The sequence below is a fragment of the Lygodium microphyllum genome, chromosome 29 (assembly GCF_053477565.2).
Source record: "Lygodium microphyllum isolate KBCC chromosome 29, Lygodium_microphyllum_v1.1.10, whole genome shotgun sequence".
NCBI classification, from domain to species: domain Eukaryota; kingdom Viridiplantae; phylum Streptophyta; class Polypodiopsida; order Schizaeales; family Lygodiaceae; genus Lygodium; species Lygodium microphyllum.
Window position 1 is genome coordinate 55,428,761 of NC_141163.1, and position 15,973 is coordinate 55,444,733.

At 42.8% G+C, this 15,973-nt stretch overlaps 1 protein-coding gene and 1 pseudogene across 7 annotated transcripts in view; one reads left to right on the forward strand and one right to left on the reverse strand.

Annotated features, from left to right (window-relative positions):
* Positions 1–15,973, reverse strand: part of LOC148010652 (TLD-domain containing nucleolar protein) — a 159,666-nt gene that overhangs the window by 16,940 nt on the left and 126,753 nt on the right. The gene's annotated exons all lie outside the window — the stretch shown is intronic.
* On the forward strand, positions 2,102–4,440 carry LOC148010653 (uncharacterized; annotated as a pseudogene).

Sequence of the window (15,973 nt, forward strand, 5' to 3'; positions counted from 1 at the left end):
GACCTAAGCCGATCAGAGCTAAACCATGTGATCAGAGCAGACATACTAAAGTTAGATACAGAGAAGACCTGGATCCGACCCCCCTCCCCCCATGGCACGCGGATGGCACACTACCAGACCCACTTCCTTCAGGTATTTGAGGATGGTTTCATCACCCAGCCCAATTACATGGACACTCAGCTGCCTCATGGACTACGCACAGTTATTGGTCAAATCCGCACCTCATCCCACCACCTGAGGATTGAGACAGGCAGATGAGAGGGTATACAGACAAAAGAATGCATATGCCCACTATGCGACAAAGAGCCAAAGACAGAGAAACACTACATCTGCCGATGCACTGTATATTATGACATACGAGGTAGATACCACTGTCTGTTTCGAGAGGGTTTTGGAACCCTAAGACGGATCATGCAGTTTGAGAATCAGAGATGCTTGGGATTTTTCCACTTGGAGCTCCAGAGACGCAGAGCAACAATTCTATGGAGTAGGAGGCCCCCACAACTCGGCTCACATAGACAGAGAGCAGTCACTGACTTTTTCACTGATACACGACAGAGTATGGCAGATACCACTACTATTGCCACACAGCCTATAGGAGTACACCATCATTGGACCTCATCTTCTGTAGGTGTCCCTCTGGATAGAGCAGTGGCACTTAGCCGGTCTAGACGCCCACGTCCACCCGGACGAAGGCCTAGACATCCACACCACAGACAGATTAAAGCCATCATTGAGCGCCACAGGAGACAGATGCCGAGACGCCTTAGCCATGCAAAGATACATCTCCCTAGAGAACAGACATATCATTGATGGAGAGTTTTCCTTTCTCTACTCTCACTTTCAAATCACTGACATGTTTCACTTTTATAGGACACTATTTTAGTCTTTTTCAGTCTTATAGGCATGTTTGTCATCTTTGGTCTCATAGGCCACATTGGCCTTTTAGAGACATTAATATACTCTCTCTCTCTCTCTCTCTCTCTCTCTCTCTCTCTCTCTCTGGCCTCTTTATTCGTCATCGGCACCATGACTCGTGAGAAGCACGAGGCCTTCAATTTGCATGCGATCCATGTGGAGAGGGACACAAAGAAGTCCAACTCCCACCATTGGACATGCAAGTATTGTGGGAAGCGCTATACAAGTGGTGCAACTCAGCTTCTCCAACATCTTTCCAAGACGAGGGGGCAAGTTGCTCCATGCAAGGAGATCCCTCCAAACATTGTGGAGGAGATTCTCGCCAAGATGAGAGGGGGATCTACAAGAGGAGGAGGAAGTGGCTTATCGGCACCAACGCCTATGCCTACTAACGAGGAAGCATCCAATGTGGGCGCATCTTCAACCGATGCGGGAGAGGCCTCTACCATTGGTGGTGGGGGCTCCACATCTGCATCCGGCTCCGGTAAAAGACAAAGAGTGGAGGCTCATACGGTGCCGGAGAGACAATCGTCTCTCTCTCAAGCACCCGGTCATGTGCGTGGATCGGTTGCCTTTCTTAGAGAAAGGCAACGACTTGCGGACATTGAAATTGCACGCATGGTGATTGAGTGCAATCTTGCATTCAACGTCCTAAAGCAAGAGCAATGGAAGAAGATGGTAAAAGCCATTGCCAATGTGGGTCCATGTGAAGGATGGACCGGTGTCACATACAACGACATGAGGACAAGAAAGATTAATGAAGAGAAGGAGAGGATTGATAGAGCCCTTGATCCTATTCGGGTGGCATGAATAAAATATGGTTGCTCCATTCTCACCGACGGATGGAGTGATCGTAAGAAACGGGGCATAATCAACATACTCGTCTCATGTCCACTCGGCACTTACTTTTTGCGGGCCGTAGATACCGGCAAGAGAGGGAGAAAAACGACGGGCGCATTCATCTACCGCCACATTTGACAAGCTATTATTGAGATATACATTGCAATTTGCGTTTTAAATTTGTTTCACTTTCTTTCATAATGATAAATCATAATATCATCATTCATGATTCATAATTGAAATTTGATTTGTACATAACTTGTAATTTGTAAATTGTGGTTGTAGGTGGGCCCCTCAAATGTAGTGTAAGTTGTTACCGACAAATGCATTGAATTGTTGGTGTATGGGCCGTTTGCTTGAGGCCAAGTTCCCTACCATTGTGTGGACTCCATGTGCAAGTCATTGTTTGGACTTGCTCATGGAGGACATTGGGAAGCTCAAGTGGGTGAAGAGGGTGGTCTGCAAAGCTACATCAATTGTCACATTCTTCATGGTAAAGATAAAGGTGCTTGCAATGTATCGTGAGCATAGCACACTTGAGTTGAAGAAGCCTTCTTCAACTCGCTTTGCTTACATGTGGTTATTGCTGAAGCACCTTCATGAGGTGCGGTTCGCCTTGCGCCAGATAGTGGTGTCCACTCTATGGAATGAGTGGGATGAGCATGAGACAGAGGAGGCCAAAGCCATGCACCGCTTGTGCCTTAATGAGCAGTTTTGGCAAAAAGCCCGTGCCGTTGTCATTGTCATGACTCCCTTTTATAGGGTGTTACGTATGAGTGATTGCAAGGGGTCCACCATGGACCTTCTCGTTCACTTCTTTAAAGCGGCATTGGTGGAGGCACGTACTTGTACAGTGATCACAGAGACACAGCGTGCATATATTTTAGAGATAGTAGAGAGGAGATAGGCGTGGATGCATAAGCCCATCCATGGTTTTGCCGCATTGGTACATCCAGCCTATAAGTCACCGGCGGTCATGGATGATAGAGAGTTCCGTTCAGACCAGCTTGCTTATTTGACTCCTGTGGTCCCTGTTGATGACCACAATGCAGTGCTAGAGAAACTAGGGTGCTATGCAGATCAGAGAGGGCATGTGGCTTTTGCTTCTCCCACTTGTTCGAGGAGAGAGTCACTTGTGAAGCCTTTATTTTAGTGGCAAAACTTTGGATACGCACTGGAGACCCTTCAGCCCTTAGCCATGAGGGTCCTTGCCCAGGATTGCTCTTCAGATGCATGTGAGAGAAACTAGAGTGCCTATTCTCTCATTCACACAAAGATTCGCAATCGGCTTAGCACACGACAGTTAGAGCGGCTAGTCTATTGCCGCACTAACTTACACATGATGAGGGCTATGATGAGCATGGGTAGTCCGAAGCAGGTAAAGTTTAAACACTTAACCATAGCATTTAAAATTTGTTGTTTTAACTTTTAAACTTTGAACTTTGAAGTTTAAACTTTATACTTTACAATTTAGACTTTAGCATTTAGTATTTACAATGAATCATGATCACTCTTACGTGCATCACTGCATTGATGATCGTAGGTGAATGTTGATACATTCAAGTTGACGGGCGACACTCTTCCGAGTGTACATAAGGAGGTGGACGAGGAGGAGGAGATGATTTTTGCAGAGCTCTATAGAGAGCTTATAGCAGCAGATACTCATGACACTCGCAGTCAGCGTGCTCGTGGGCGAGGAGTTAGAAGTGGTAGCAAGGGCATGGTCATTCGACGCCCTCCATCATCGAGGAGGGGTGGTTCGAGTGGCTTGCAGACATATGTAAGGCGGGGCTCTAGTAGCTCACATCTTGTGCCTCATGATGACATCCCCCCCTTGCCTACACAACCACCACCTAGGGAGCCATCATTTGATGATGATGGTAACCTCATCAGTGAGGATGAGTATGAGTCTGTCTCATCATTGGATGCCGAGGAGTCATCTTCAGACTCTCTTGATGAGCACTCAGATGGTTCTGATGATGATGATGATGATGATAGCGATGCCTCATGATTCATCATTCATATGACATGTCACATACGTCTCTCTTTTTTTTTGTATCAGATATACTAGACTGTAGTTGTATTGCATATTTTGCGTAGTCCATGCGACCGCGATGGTCACCCTCATGTATTCATCTTATTCTGTAATGAAATGGCTATTTCCACTTTAAACATGTATTTTATGATCTATCATTTAATGATTTATGGTATTTGTTATTTAAAAAATCATCTTATTTTTTTTTCGTACTAATATCGTACCGTACCATATAAAATCATAAGGTACCAATTAGTACCGTATTTTATCATACCGTACCGTATCATACCTTTTGTACCTAACAACTATTCCTTGAACTCCCAAATCTCTGAAGGACCCATGCAAAGAGTATTAGCTCAAGAATGTGTCGACTTTGTACAAATCCTGAAATGTAGGTAGCCTCTTGAAGTGACCAGCAGTTGCAGATGCAAATCTGTAGAGTCTGGATCAGCCTGAACATGTATTGGCAGCTCCAAACAATGGGCTGTAGGCTGGAGATGATTTGGAAGATGCAGGCGACAGCAGATGGCTGTACAACACAGCTGTCAACTGCCCCTGGAGGTGAAGGCAACTGTTGTAGGCTGCAAATGCAAGCTGCAAGTGAGATGGCAGCAACAAATGCAAGCGTTAGGCAACTATCTAACTGATCACAATGGCTGGAAACAATGTGGACAAGCTGGAAAGCTCTGCCTGCAGCAACTGCAGGTTAGGGGTAGGGTTGCAGACTGATCACCAGGAACTGATGCAGGCTGGTCGCCACCACGAACTAAGGTATCTGCCATGGAGGGGTGTAAACAACAGTGGAGATGTAGGTGCCAGCTGAAGGAGTACCTGAAAATATGATATGGGATGAGAGGACAGGCTGCCTCCTATTTATAGGTGAGTAGATCTTGCTAAATTAGGGTTTGGCTTATGGGACATAGAGAAGCTCTAGGAAACAAATCATTTAATGAAACTTTCAGTAGTTTTGGGGCTGTAATAAAGAGCTAATCGGTCTCTATTGCAATTTTAGCTCAAAACCCTCGTCTCCTAGCCTAGAGCAACGACTCAGAGACAACTTGCTCAATCACCAAAAGTAGCAAGGACTGCACCAACAAAAACTAAACCGCCTCACCCCAGCTCATTGTCCCTCTCAGTTGCTTGTCGCAGTGCTTGATTGGCTAGCTTCATTGGCGACTACCCTGACAATTGAAGCCCCCATTGATATGCTAATTCTTCACATACCTAGCACTCGTTTGGAGGGAAGCATTCCTCTTCAAGAGAGAAAGGAGGACTCACAGATTCCACTTACCAACCAAAAGTAGAAAGGGAGTGAGGAGAAGATGGATGTGGCTTCAGAAAACTCCCTCGACTCTACTAACTTCCCCCTCTTCATAAGGATGGAGAGATTGCAATAAGGATGTTAGAAAGAATCTACACTAGGAGGTGGAAGAGACAAGCATGGGTTACAAAGCGTCACCAACCTAAGAGATTTAGGCATTCCCCACAAGGATCCTATCATGAAACGTTTGGGGCTCTAGCAGATGTTTGTTTTGGCAAGAATAGAACCTCGTTAGACATGATCTTCAGAGAGCATTGATTGGAGGGTCAAATGGTTTCCTTATGTTACAAGAGCACCTCCTCTCCAAAGAAAGAAATTTCCAATGCAATGAGAAGCTCTTGCCAACAAAAGGGAGAAGTTTCACTTGTTGGGCTCCTATCATGGGCCCCTTTGAAACTTAGGGAGAGATGTCTTTGCATGGGAGAGCAATGGTTACAGATAGTTCAAGATTGGAGCATCCTAATCTCAAGGAGGGCCCTTTGCGTGTCTATGAGGATCAATGAAGCGCTCACTGAGCTATTTGTTTTGTATTTTCCTCACTTGATCCCTACCCCAAGTTGATCACAAGATAGTAGGTGGCGACTTTAATATGGTGGAGGCATTGTGAAACCTGCCTATGGATCTCATCCATACCATAGTGAACACGAACATAAACTTACAACACAACACAATTCAATTCAACAAAGAAAATAAATGACAAAAAGAACCTAAGAGCTAGAGCACTCTTGCACAATATGCAGTACCAGATTTGTCCTCAACACGAGAGCCCCTTACAATATTTCTTTAATATTGAAAAGAAGCCTTTACACTAACCAACTAATGATTCCTCACATGCATGGCTCTTCAATGGACCAAATCCACTCCAATTGCTATGTTCTCAATTATTCTCACCAATCTTGACCAATGAGCGTTGAATTTGTCTCAATTACACACTCAAACTAGTGTATCTTCAAGCATATAGAATGCAATCACTTCAATGTTGACCAACATGACATTGAAAAATGTGTTCATGGCCTCTCACTGCTACCACACTGCAATCAATCTCAGCCCCAAACCGATCTGATTCATCAAAAGAGACCTCAGCCCTAATTGTCCAACAATCTTTGAGCTTGCCCTAACCAATGCACCTTTAATTCACTCTCAAATTGAAGTAATTCAGATTGTAAACCCGTTGTCCGTAAATCCCAATCTCTGGCATGCATTTAACCAAAGATTGGATGCTGAATTTGATGCTTTTAGTGCCTAGAAAATCAAACATGTATGTTTGAATATATTTATCCTCATGTTTGCCCTGAATCTTCAATGATTTGGAAATATAAAACAAGGGGTAAAGTGGGGGTTTTGATCAAACTTTCTTCACTAGGCAATTCCACACCCAAAATGATTGATTTTTGCAAACCCTAGCTACTTATTTGATGTAAACATGAGATTCTAATTTTGATTTTCTGTAAAACAAAGCTTGCACAACCCAAGAGAGAGAAAGAAGAAGAAAGAGATTGATTCCCAACTGTTCATAATCTCGGGATAGTTGCAAAACACTCCACTCTTGATGTTCATTGCAAGAAATCAACAAACCTGCATCTCATTTTGTTGCTACAGCTCTACAAACTTGGGTTGCTCCAAAACATGAGAGAGAGAGAGAGTCCAAATAGCCAAGATCAAGTTTTCAAATAAATAACCAGTTTTTCCTTAATCAAATCAGGCTTTTGATTAAGGGCTAATTACAAACTTCCTCATTTACAAAACTTTAGCTCAAGGCCTACTTAATAACTAAAGTGCCCTAAGTGAGCCAGTCACCAAGCAAAACTTTTAATGTAACTCGATTCTAAGGTGAAAACTTTCAACTTCATGAAAGTTTTACAATTCACCTTGTTCCTTTTGCCCTATCCTTGCACGAGATAGCCTATACACTTTCCCATTGCATGCTCAATGTCAAAGCCTTAATTACCAATGCAATAGTCACCATACTAAGAGCTAGGGATATCAAAATTAGAGCCCATTTCAATGATATCATTAAGGCCATTTCTCATTTTGCTAGATACGAGGGGCAAGCACATTGATATTACTACAAGAGGAGAGTAAGCAACATGGGAGGACTTTGTCTTCCATGTTAGGGGGAAGAACGACTAGTTTATGGTAGAGTTTTATAGATTAGCTGGATCCCTTCCTTTTCTAGGAGGGAGGGGGTAGTTGGAACTAGGATATTCTCCTAGATTGACAACTTCTATGCGGATAACTTAGAGGGGAGCTTAGTTGGAATTGTACTTTGGCACTTGATTAGAAATATAGGTAGAGGTATGCCTTTGTGTGGGAGAGCGATAATTACATGCAGTCTAGGTTGGACTATATGCATTAGTATACTAATGGGCAATGCCTTTCTACTTCAAAAAATTATTCAGCAAAGAAGACATGTATTCCCCCCCTCGGTCTGCCAAACAGAGAGTCTTAATCCTGTAGCCAGATCGATTTTCAACAAGTGCAACAGAAGCAAAAAAATGCATTATATACCTCTAACTTTTTCACCAATGAGTAGATCCAACAAAAACGAGTGAAGTCATCAATGAAGGTGACAAATAATAACATCTACCCAATGACTTTGTCTACATAGGTCCACATACATCTGAATGCACAATCACGAGGAAACGAGAATTGAAGCATTTTTCCCAAAATACATCCCTCACAAATATACTCAGGAGGTCTCCAAGATGCATTGTTGGCACACAGAATTGACTTCCCAAGAGGAGCTGCAATAACAAAGGAAAACAAATCCCTACCGGATGTAATGTGCTCAGAAGCATCACTATCAAAGAACCAACAAGTGCTAGCATCCTCAGTAGAGCTAAATGCTCTATCATTCCAAGAAGAGTCAAAACTACAAGTGTAAAAACAATAGTCGTGACCTACAACAAAAGATGCAGACTCTGTAGTAGTAGAAGGTGCATCAGAAATAGACATCCCTGACTCCTCCTTGGCAATGCGCTTCTTACATTCTATGATGTAATGACCTGGCTCCTTACAATAGTGACACTTGCCCTTCTTGGCATGTGTGCCCCCTTGTTTCTTGTTGCTCTGTGAAGTACCTGAACTTCTAGAACTCTGTGGAACATTTTCTGACTGGCTGCCCTTGCTCTTCTACCTTGCCATAAAAGCATGTTCAAAGGCTATAACATCCACCCCACTATTCTTTCTTGTCTGCTCTTCTTCTAGGAGCAAACTAACCAACTAAAGAAATATAGGTAGCTATGGAGAAATTCTCATGGTGAGATTTAGGGCTGTATGAAAGGCCAAATAAGAGGGCGGCAAAGAATTTAGAGTAGTAGAGATTAACTATGCATTCAAATAATACTTATCTACATTCATTGACTGCTCATGCAAGTCCTGAATTTTGTTAAGATGATCCTGCATGGAATCACCTTTATCCATCTTCACATTCTCAAACTCTTCCTTCAAGAAAGAGATGCGTGCCTCATTTTTTCCAGCAAACATCTGCTCAATTGTGAGCCATGCTTCTCGTGAAGAAGACGCAGACCGTATATAGGGGATTATAGACCGCTGAACTGCCAATGCAATCAGTGACAATGATTGGGCATCTCGTGTGTCCCAAGCCTTTTGTGTTGCTGATCTTTCGGAAAGTGGCTAAGTTGGAGTGGGCCTTTGACCATGTCCTCTTGTAGGAGGTATTGCAGGAGCCACAACTCTAGAACGGACTTCCTCACCACTAACATAATCCCAAATATTTTTCACAATCAACACATTCTTCATCATGAAAGACCATAGAGAATAAATATTGCCATCCAATCTATCCTCCTTGGATACATATGTGAATACATCACTCTGTCCTTGATTGGCCATAGCAAATATCACTATTTCAAAGAGCACAAGAGCAAGAGCTCAAGCTGGAACAATCTAGAAATCTGAAAATTTCCAGAAATTACAGCATGCAACATGCTATAATTGACAAATTTGTGTCACACTTTATCAAAACTATCCAATGTACACGCTGTCAAATGCACAAATAATGCTCAGCAATACAACCAATGCAAAAGCCCCAAAATTTTGTTGTCCAAAATGCACAATTTCAATCTATTTCAGACTAAACCTGTAGTACATATACCAATGTCTGCACTAGACCCAAAAGCCCCAAAATTCTTGGTTCGAGATCTTATCCTTAGTTAATAGGATAGGTGGTATCTTCTTGCCACCCTCAACCACCTCAAATGGAATATTGCCAATAAAACTATACACCGTGTTATTCTAAGAAAACTCAATCAACAGTAAATATTGCTCCCACCGTGTCTTATGGTCTGAAACATAGCACCTCAAAAGATCCAACATTGTGGAATTTGCTTCCTCCGACAATAGATCATCTATTTGCAAATAGAAGAATGATGAGAATTTCAGCATGGTACCCATATTCTCAAACAATCCCTTTCAAAATAAACTGGTCATCTAAGATCCTCCTCTTCACAAATGAAGCATTAATTTGCAGCCATCAATTCCCTATGTTGTGCCAATGATTTCCAGCCCTTTCTTTGTTGTTTTGGCCTCTTTTCGAGCTAGTTTTCAAATTTGTCCCTTTCTCAACCTTAACAACTTTTTGTTCAGTTCCTCCCCACTCTCTAGGAAGCCCGAATTCTTTCCACGCATCAAAGCATCAGCTATAGCAACAGTCTCTACGAGATGAGATATGCTAGATATAGTGGATTATTTACCAAAATCCATGATTCCTTTGGGCAACCCACAAACATATCTTTTCACTTGCTCATGAAGGGACACCGGATGATAAGAAGTAATGGGCAGCAATGCATCCCAAAACTTCTTATTGTATTGCTCCAAATTCTTGCATTCCTTTGGATCAATCTTATTCCAAGCTGTCATGATGTCCACCTCAAAGGTACTTGTCGACCAACTCGATACAAACATTTACTTGAATTGTATCCATGTAGATGATGCTCTACCTTCCATTAAGACTATGAACCACCACTGTAATGCATTCTCCTTCAAGAAACTGGTTGCCTTTCAAATCTTAGAGGATTTGGTGAAGTTTCCCCTTGAATAGGCTGCATCAAACTGCTGAATTAAAGTCAAAGCTTTTGGCCTATCTTATGCACCACTGAAGGACTCAAACTTCACTGCTTTTCCACCCTCATCATAATCTTTTGCTACCCCTTTCAGAGTCAAGTTGTCATACACTGGCTACTGCAAAAATGGTGCATTTACATCGTGACCAAACCCAAATGAAGCATTTGCATGACCAACACTCATTCCTTGAGCCCCATAAGCATTTAGGGGTGAAGTTGCATTTCCTTCTTCCCCATGTGAATGTACATACTGAGAGGCATTATCACTACTTGATTCCATCTCATTGTAGGAAGATATAATTACTTAGTTGAGCACAAAAAACTGCACTAGCACAAAGCTTTGCCTTGCAAGCACGTGCGGGATTGAGTGGTATCCCTGCAATGGAACCATGAAACCAGCCTTCCTTCTCAAATATAGTGGTAATAACTGATTAAGCACTTAATTACAACAATGAATTGACGAGCATCAACTGAAATGCACACTTTACCTCAAAACTAGCACCCCTTTCAATATTTCTTTAACTTTATTGACTAATGGACTGGGTAGAAGCTAAGATTCACCAAATCTAGTTGAGATCCACTACAAACTATTGGGAAATGCTGAGATCTTTTGAGAATTGATTGGAGAAGATGAGAGAATGCCACAGAGAGAGAGAGAGAGAATTCAGAGTTTCCATGTGAGAAACCCCTAAATCTACCTACAGCCTGTCCTGATCAGCATTAAATGCTGACACCTGCTGCCTGGAGCCCCAAACCTGTTTGTCGCCTATAATAAATGCTGTCGCCAACAACTCCTGATGCCACAAATGCTGTCACATGCAGCTCCTAGCCTCCTAGCTATTGTCTACTGCCTCCAATGGCTGAAAACAGGTCTGGAATCTTATCAACAGCACCTTCTCTCTCTCTCTCTCTCTCTCTCTCTCTCTCTCTCTCTCTCTCTCTCATCAGATTGTACCACAGGCGTCTTAGCCCACTCACTGATCAGATTGGAATAGAGAGGGATTATTATGATGGGTGGGATAGCGGGGAAAGGCCATTGATCATGATGATAGCACGCATGATTAGGAGTTAGCCCTCCACCCCACACCCCATTGTCAGAGCAAAGCTAGGGGCAACTCCTATAGTTACAGAGGCACTCTTCAGGGCAATGACCTTTTGGCATAGACTATGGGAGCTTCCACGCAATAAATACTCTAGATTGGCACTAACCTCATCTAGACAACTAGCAGCTGGAGGCGAGAAGAACTGTTGGTTTTCACAGATGACTATTTGGATGAGCCTACATGGTTTGGATATTGACTGTCTTCCACCTTTGGATTATAGCCTTGACTGCCCTACACTTTCTCTCAGCCGATCAGAGTTGAACCAGGTGATCAGAGCTGATATCTTGAGGATTGAGATAGCAAGGACATGGATCCATCCACCACTCCCTCTAGGATCAAGGATGGAGTTCTACAGGAGTCATTTCTTGTGTCTCTCTGATGATGGTTTCACTATTCAGCCAGCATATATGGACACCTATCTCTCCCATAACGTACGGGTTGCTATCGGGCAGATTCGCACCTCCTCACATAGGCTTCAGATGGAGACAGAAAGATGGAAAAATACCATAGCAAAGGATAGGACTTGCCAACTCTGTGGTCGAGAGCCTGAGACGGAGGAGCACTACATATGCAGATGCACAATATACTATGACATACGAGGACGGTACCACTACCTCTTCCGTGATGGATTTGGACTCAATCGCGTCATGAATACGAGGACCAGAGATGCCTAGGTCTTTTCCTCCTGGAGCTCGAGAGGTGCCAAACTGCACTACTGCGAGACAAGAGGCCAGCTCACCCAAAGGGACACACACAGAGAGCAGTGAGACTTCTTCTACAGAGCCAACCCTATTGACACTACCAACCTAGCAGAGACAGAGCCACCCCGCCAGACACCTTACAGGCCACACCGTGGTGTCACATTGGACAGAGCCACTTCCCTTCGTCGAGCACGACGACCCCGTCTACCAAGGCCACGTCCAAGGAGGCCACACCACCGTCTGATTAGAGTCATTATCATGAGACGCTGCAAACTCACTACCACGCATATCAGTGAAGTAGCTAGGGATCGCATCATAGTTGAGATCATGTGCAAATCTTGAGATCAGCTACAGCCCATAGTCCCCACCACACTTTTGTACATGGTTCTATCAGATCCGGTTCTCCTTTCCTTTCCTTTTCTTTTCTTTTCTATCAATGGAATAACACTACACATGGTTCAACCCTAGTATAGTCCCATCATATAGTTATTTTCAGTATTGTTTCATAGGCCACCCACTTATTTGTAATGTTATCTTTACCTTATTGATGAGATGACATTAGACATGGATGTACTCTGGATTTTGTCTCATAGGCCACATTGGCCTTATGTAGACGTTAATATCTCTCTCTCTCTGTCTCTCTCCGGCTGAAAACTGAAATGAATGGCTCAAAACAGGCCCAAAAAACGTTCTCTCGGTTTGTATGGGTATCAATTCTCAGCATTATCCAGCCATTAAATTACTTTTCAGAATTATTTAATTCTGTGAATCAATTTCAGCCGTCTTGATCGTGCCCAAAATTAAATGTTCCTAGGCCATTTGCAACCTAGAGTGGTCCCCAACCTCTCTTGATCCTTAGACTGGCATTAATTAATTGATTAATGCCTAATCCCTAGTGTCACCATTGACATTTAATGGCCAGACAAATATCCTAGGGTCCAAAATCACACCAACTAACCATCAAAACCCAGCTAGCATACCTTGTCACAACTTTTGCCTTTGACACCCACTACATCCTCAAGATCCTTGGCCTAGTACCATAAAATAATTGCCACGTACAACAAATGCTAAACAACCTTGCACATTTGATTAGTAACTTTATCAAATGTTACTAACAAGATTAAAGCATCTCAAAATTTCACGTCCTCGTGACACCATGTGCCCTCGACAACTGTATGTAGCCTCTTCTCCCTCAAGATCCAACACAAACATGTCAACCTTCACAACAGGTGGAGCAGCCTAGCCAAGCGTGATGGCACAACCTCCTAGTGGCCATCGGTGTAGCCCCTTGTGGCCGACATTGACCCTCTCTCTCTCTCTCTCTCTCTCTCTCTCTCTCTCTCTCTCTCTCTCTCCCCACAACTACTTTCTCTTCATTCTCTCTCATGAGAGCTGCATCTTCTCTTTCTTTGATAGTAATATTGTCAAAGGTAATGTTAATTAAGATTAACAATAATGTTAACGCCATTGTAATAGTGACATTAGCATTAAATGCCATCATCAACATTAAATTTAATGTACCATTTAACATTAAATGTTTGTGTGACAAATAACGTTAAATGTGAAATCAACATTAAATTTAATCATCACATTAAAAGTAAATGTCACTATCAAAGCAAAGATGTTGCTGCCTACATGGGCCACAAGCGTTTGGCTATTGATGATGGTTTGCCATAGCCCTAGATTGGCAACTCCCCAAACTCCAATCACCAATACCACCGAAAACTCTTGTGCAAAAGCGTCTCCTAAATACAAATCCCAAACAAGAGTACCGAACAAGAAATTGATCTTATCTTACCCACCACTTGCAATACATGCCTCGTGTATAGCCCTCTTGCTAGCAATGTCCAATACCACCCTAAACAAGATAAAAGCGTACTTATGCGGCATGAGTGATTTTGTGCACACCTTCGAATCTCACACACCAACTAGCAAGTTGACACTCTAATACCAATGAAACATCCACCTAGGATCCAACCTGTAGCATGAGACATGTCACAAGATATATCCACTAAAATAGAGGGATTGGACATCAAACTTACCTCCAAGCCATAGAGCAAACAGGCTAAAACCCAAGCCTGGGAACTAGCGGCACTCCACGTCACAATGACGTCCCAAGGATTGGTGTTCCATTCCACCAACTTACACTATCTCAATATATGGATACGTCAACCTACCGACCAAGAGTCCAAGAGTGGTGATCACACAATGATGTTCACAATAGGGCCTTGAGTCCTATAAATATGACTTGACTACCCTAACCCTAACTCCTTAGTGCATTTACACTAAGTTACTTCGGTACCAATATGAACAATGCTACTAGTGCCCATCCGGATGTCCAAGGATATAGCACAAGCAAGGGATAGGATAAATAGCGATTTCTTTCACACTGCATGTCCTAGATAATCTAGAGAAGGTATCAAGACACTTAGGAGTGTAGACAGAACTCTAGGCCAAGGGCCGCATGGGGTTCGACAAGTGGCTACCAACTATTGTACTATTCTATTGGGATCTATGACTAGACCCCCAAGATTAGAGAGAATGTGTATGTGTGTGTGTGTGTGGCAAAGTATCATACGAATGGTCATAGAATGTGTAAGTAGGCATTTTGATGGCCCCTATTTTAGAGGAGGAGCTCACAAAGGCTCGAAGAGCCTGCCTTTAGGAAAGTGTCCAGGGGAGAATGGATTTGACAATGTCTTCTTCTTGAGCTACTAAGACTTGGTTAGCATAGAATTCGTTGTAGGATTTGAAGAGATTATGGCTTTAGGAGATATCCTTGGGAGGCTATCTCACGGAATGATTCACCCTAACTAGACAAGTCTCATATAGGAGCACGACATTCTAGAAAATATCTTTACTTTTTGGGAATCCAAAGCTCTTGTCTGATCCAAATAGGACCTCATTATGCTACTCAATTTTTACAAGTCCTACAATGGACCTCATTATGCTACTTGATTTTGCCAAGTCCTACAATATAGGTGACTGGGAATTTTTGGAGGATACTATATTGAGGATGGGTCTTCCAAATCACTGGGTTAGAGTTGTAGCGGTGCTCCATACTACAGCTCACAACCAAGTTCTTATCGATGCCTCCACAAGTGATAGATTTAGTAGACATAGGTCGGTAAGGCAAGGACATCCCCTTATCCTTCTTTGTTTATTTGTAGAAAAGACCGTGAGATCTTTTTTTAGGGATAAAGCTACAGGTAACCATGGTATCAAGCTGTCCATCCTTGAGTTTTATGAGTTGTTGATTGTAGAGTTTGTAGATGACATGGGTATTTGTTTGGATGGGGATTAGGAGAACTTCAGGGCATCGGAGCTGAAATAGAAGCTTTTTATAGAGCCTCAAGGGCTCTTTACCGATTGGCATAAAACCTACAGATTTGAGTTTGTGATATTGAGCAGCCGAATTGGAGACCACAAGAGCATTCTACTTGGGTTACTCATGGTACTTCAGTGAGTTACCTTGGCTGTCATGTGGGCATTGGCATCACATTCAAGTAGCAGCTGGCACCCTTGCTCTTGAGCATGAGGAAGTAGATCATAGCAATATTAATATTAGTAAGGAAGGTGGTAGTAGCTAGGTTCTACTTGCTAAAATGTAATATATTACAATTCTTGTTGGGCCTTTTATAATTCATGCATTGGCTACGTGAAACAACTCATTAAGAACTTGATTTCGTCAAGTGGAGATGGTCCTGCAAAGGCTAAGGTAGCCTGGAATGTCATTATTCATCCTAGACCTAGGGGCGATTTGGGAATCATTGACCCAAATAGCCAAAGCAGAGCACTGATGATGAAGCTTATTCTAAGGGGCCTTCTTTTGTGCAAGAAGCAATGGAAGAAGTTATTATTATATTAGAGACCATTGTTCCTATTCATGGAGAACTGTGGCAGCCCAACATCCATTGGATTTTTCAGCACATCTACACTATTGGGCTTGGGAAAGATTTTGAGGTCAAATTCCT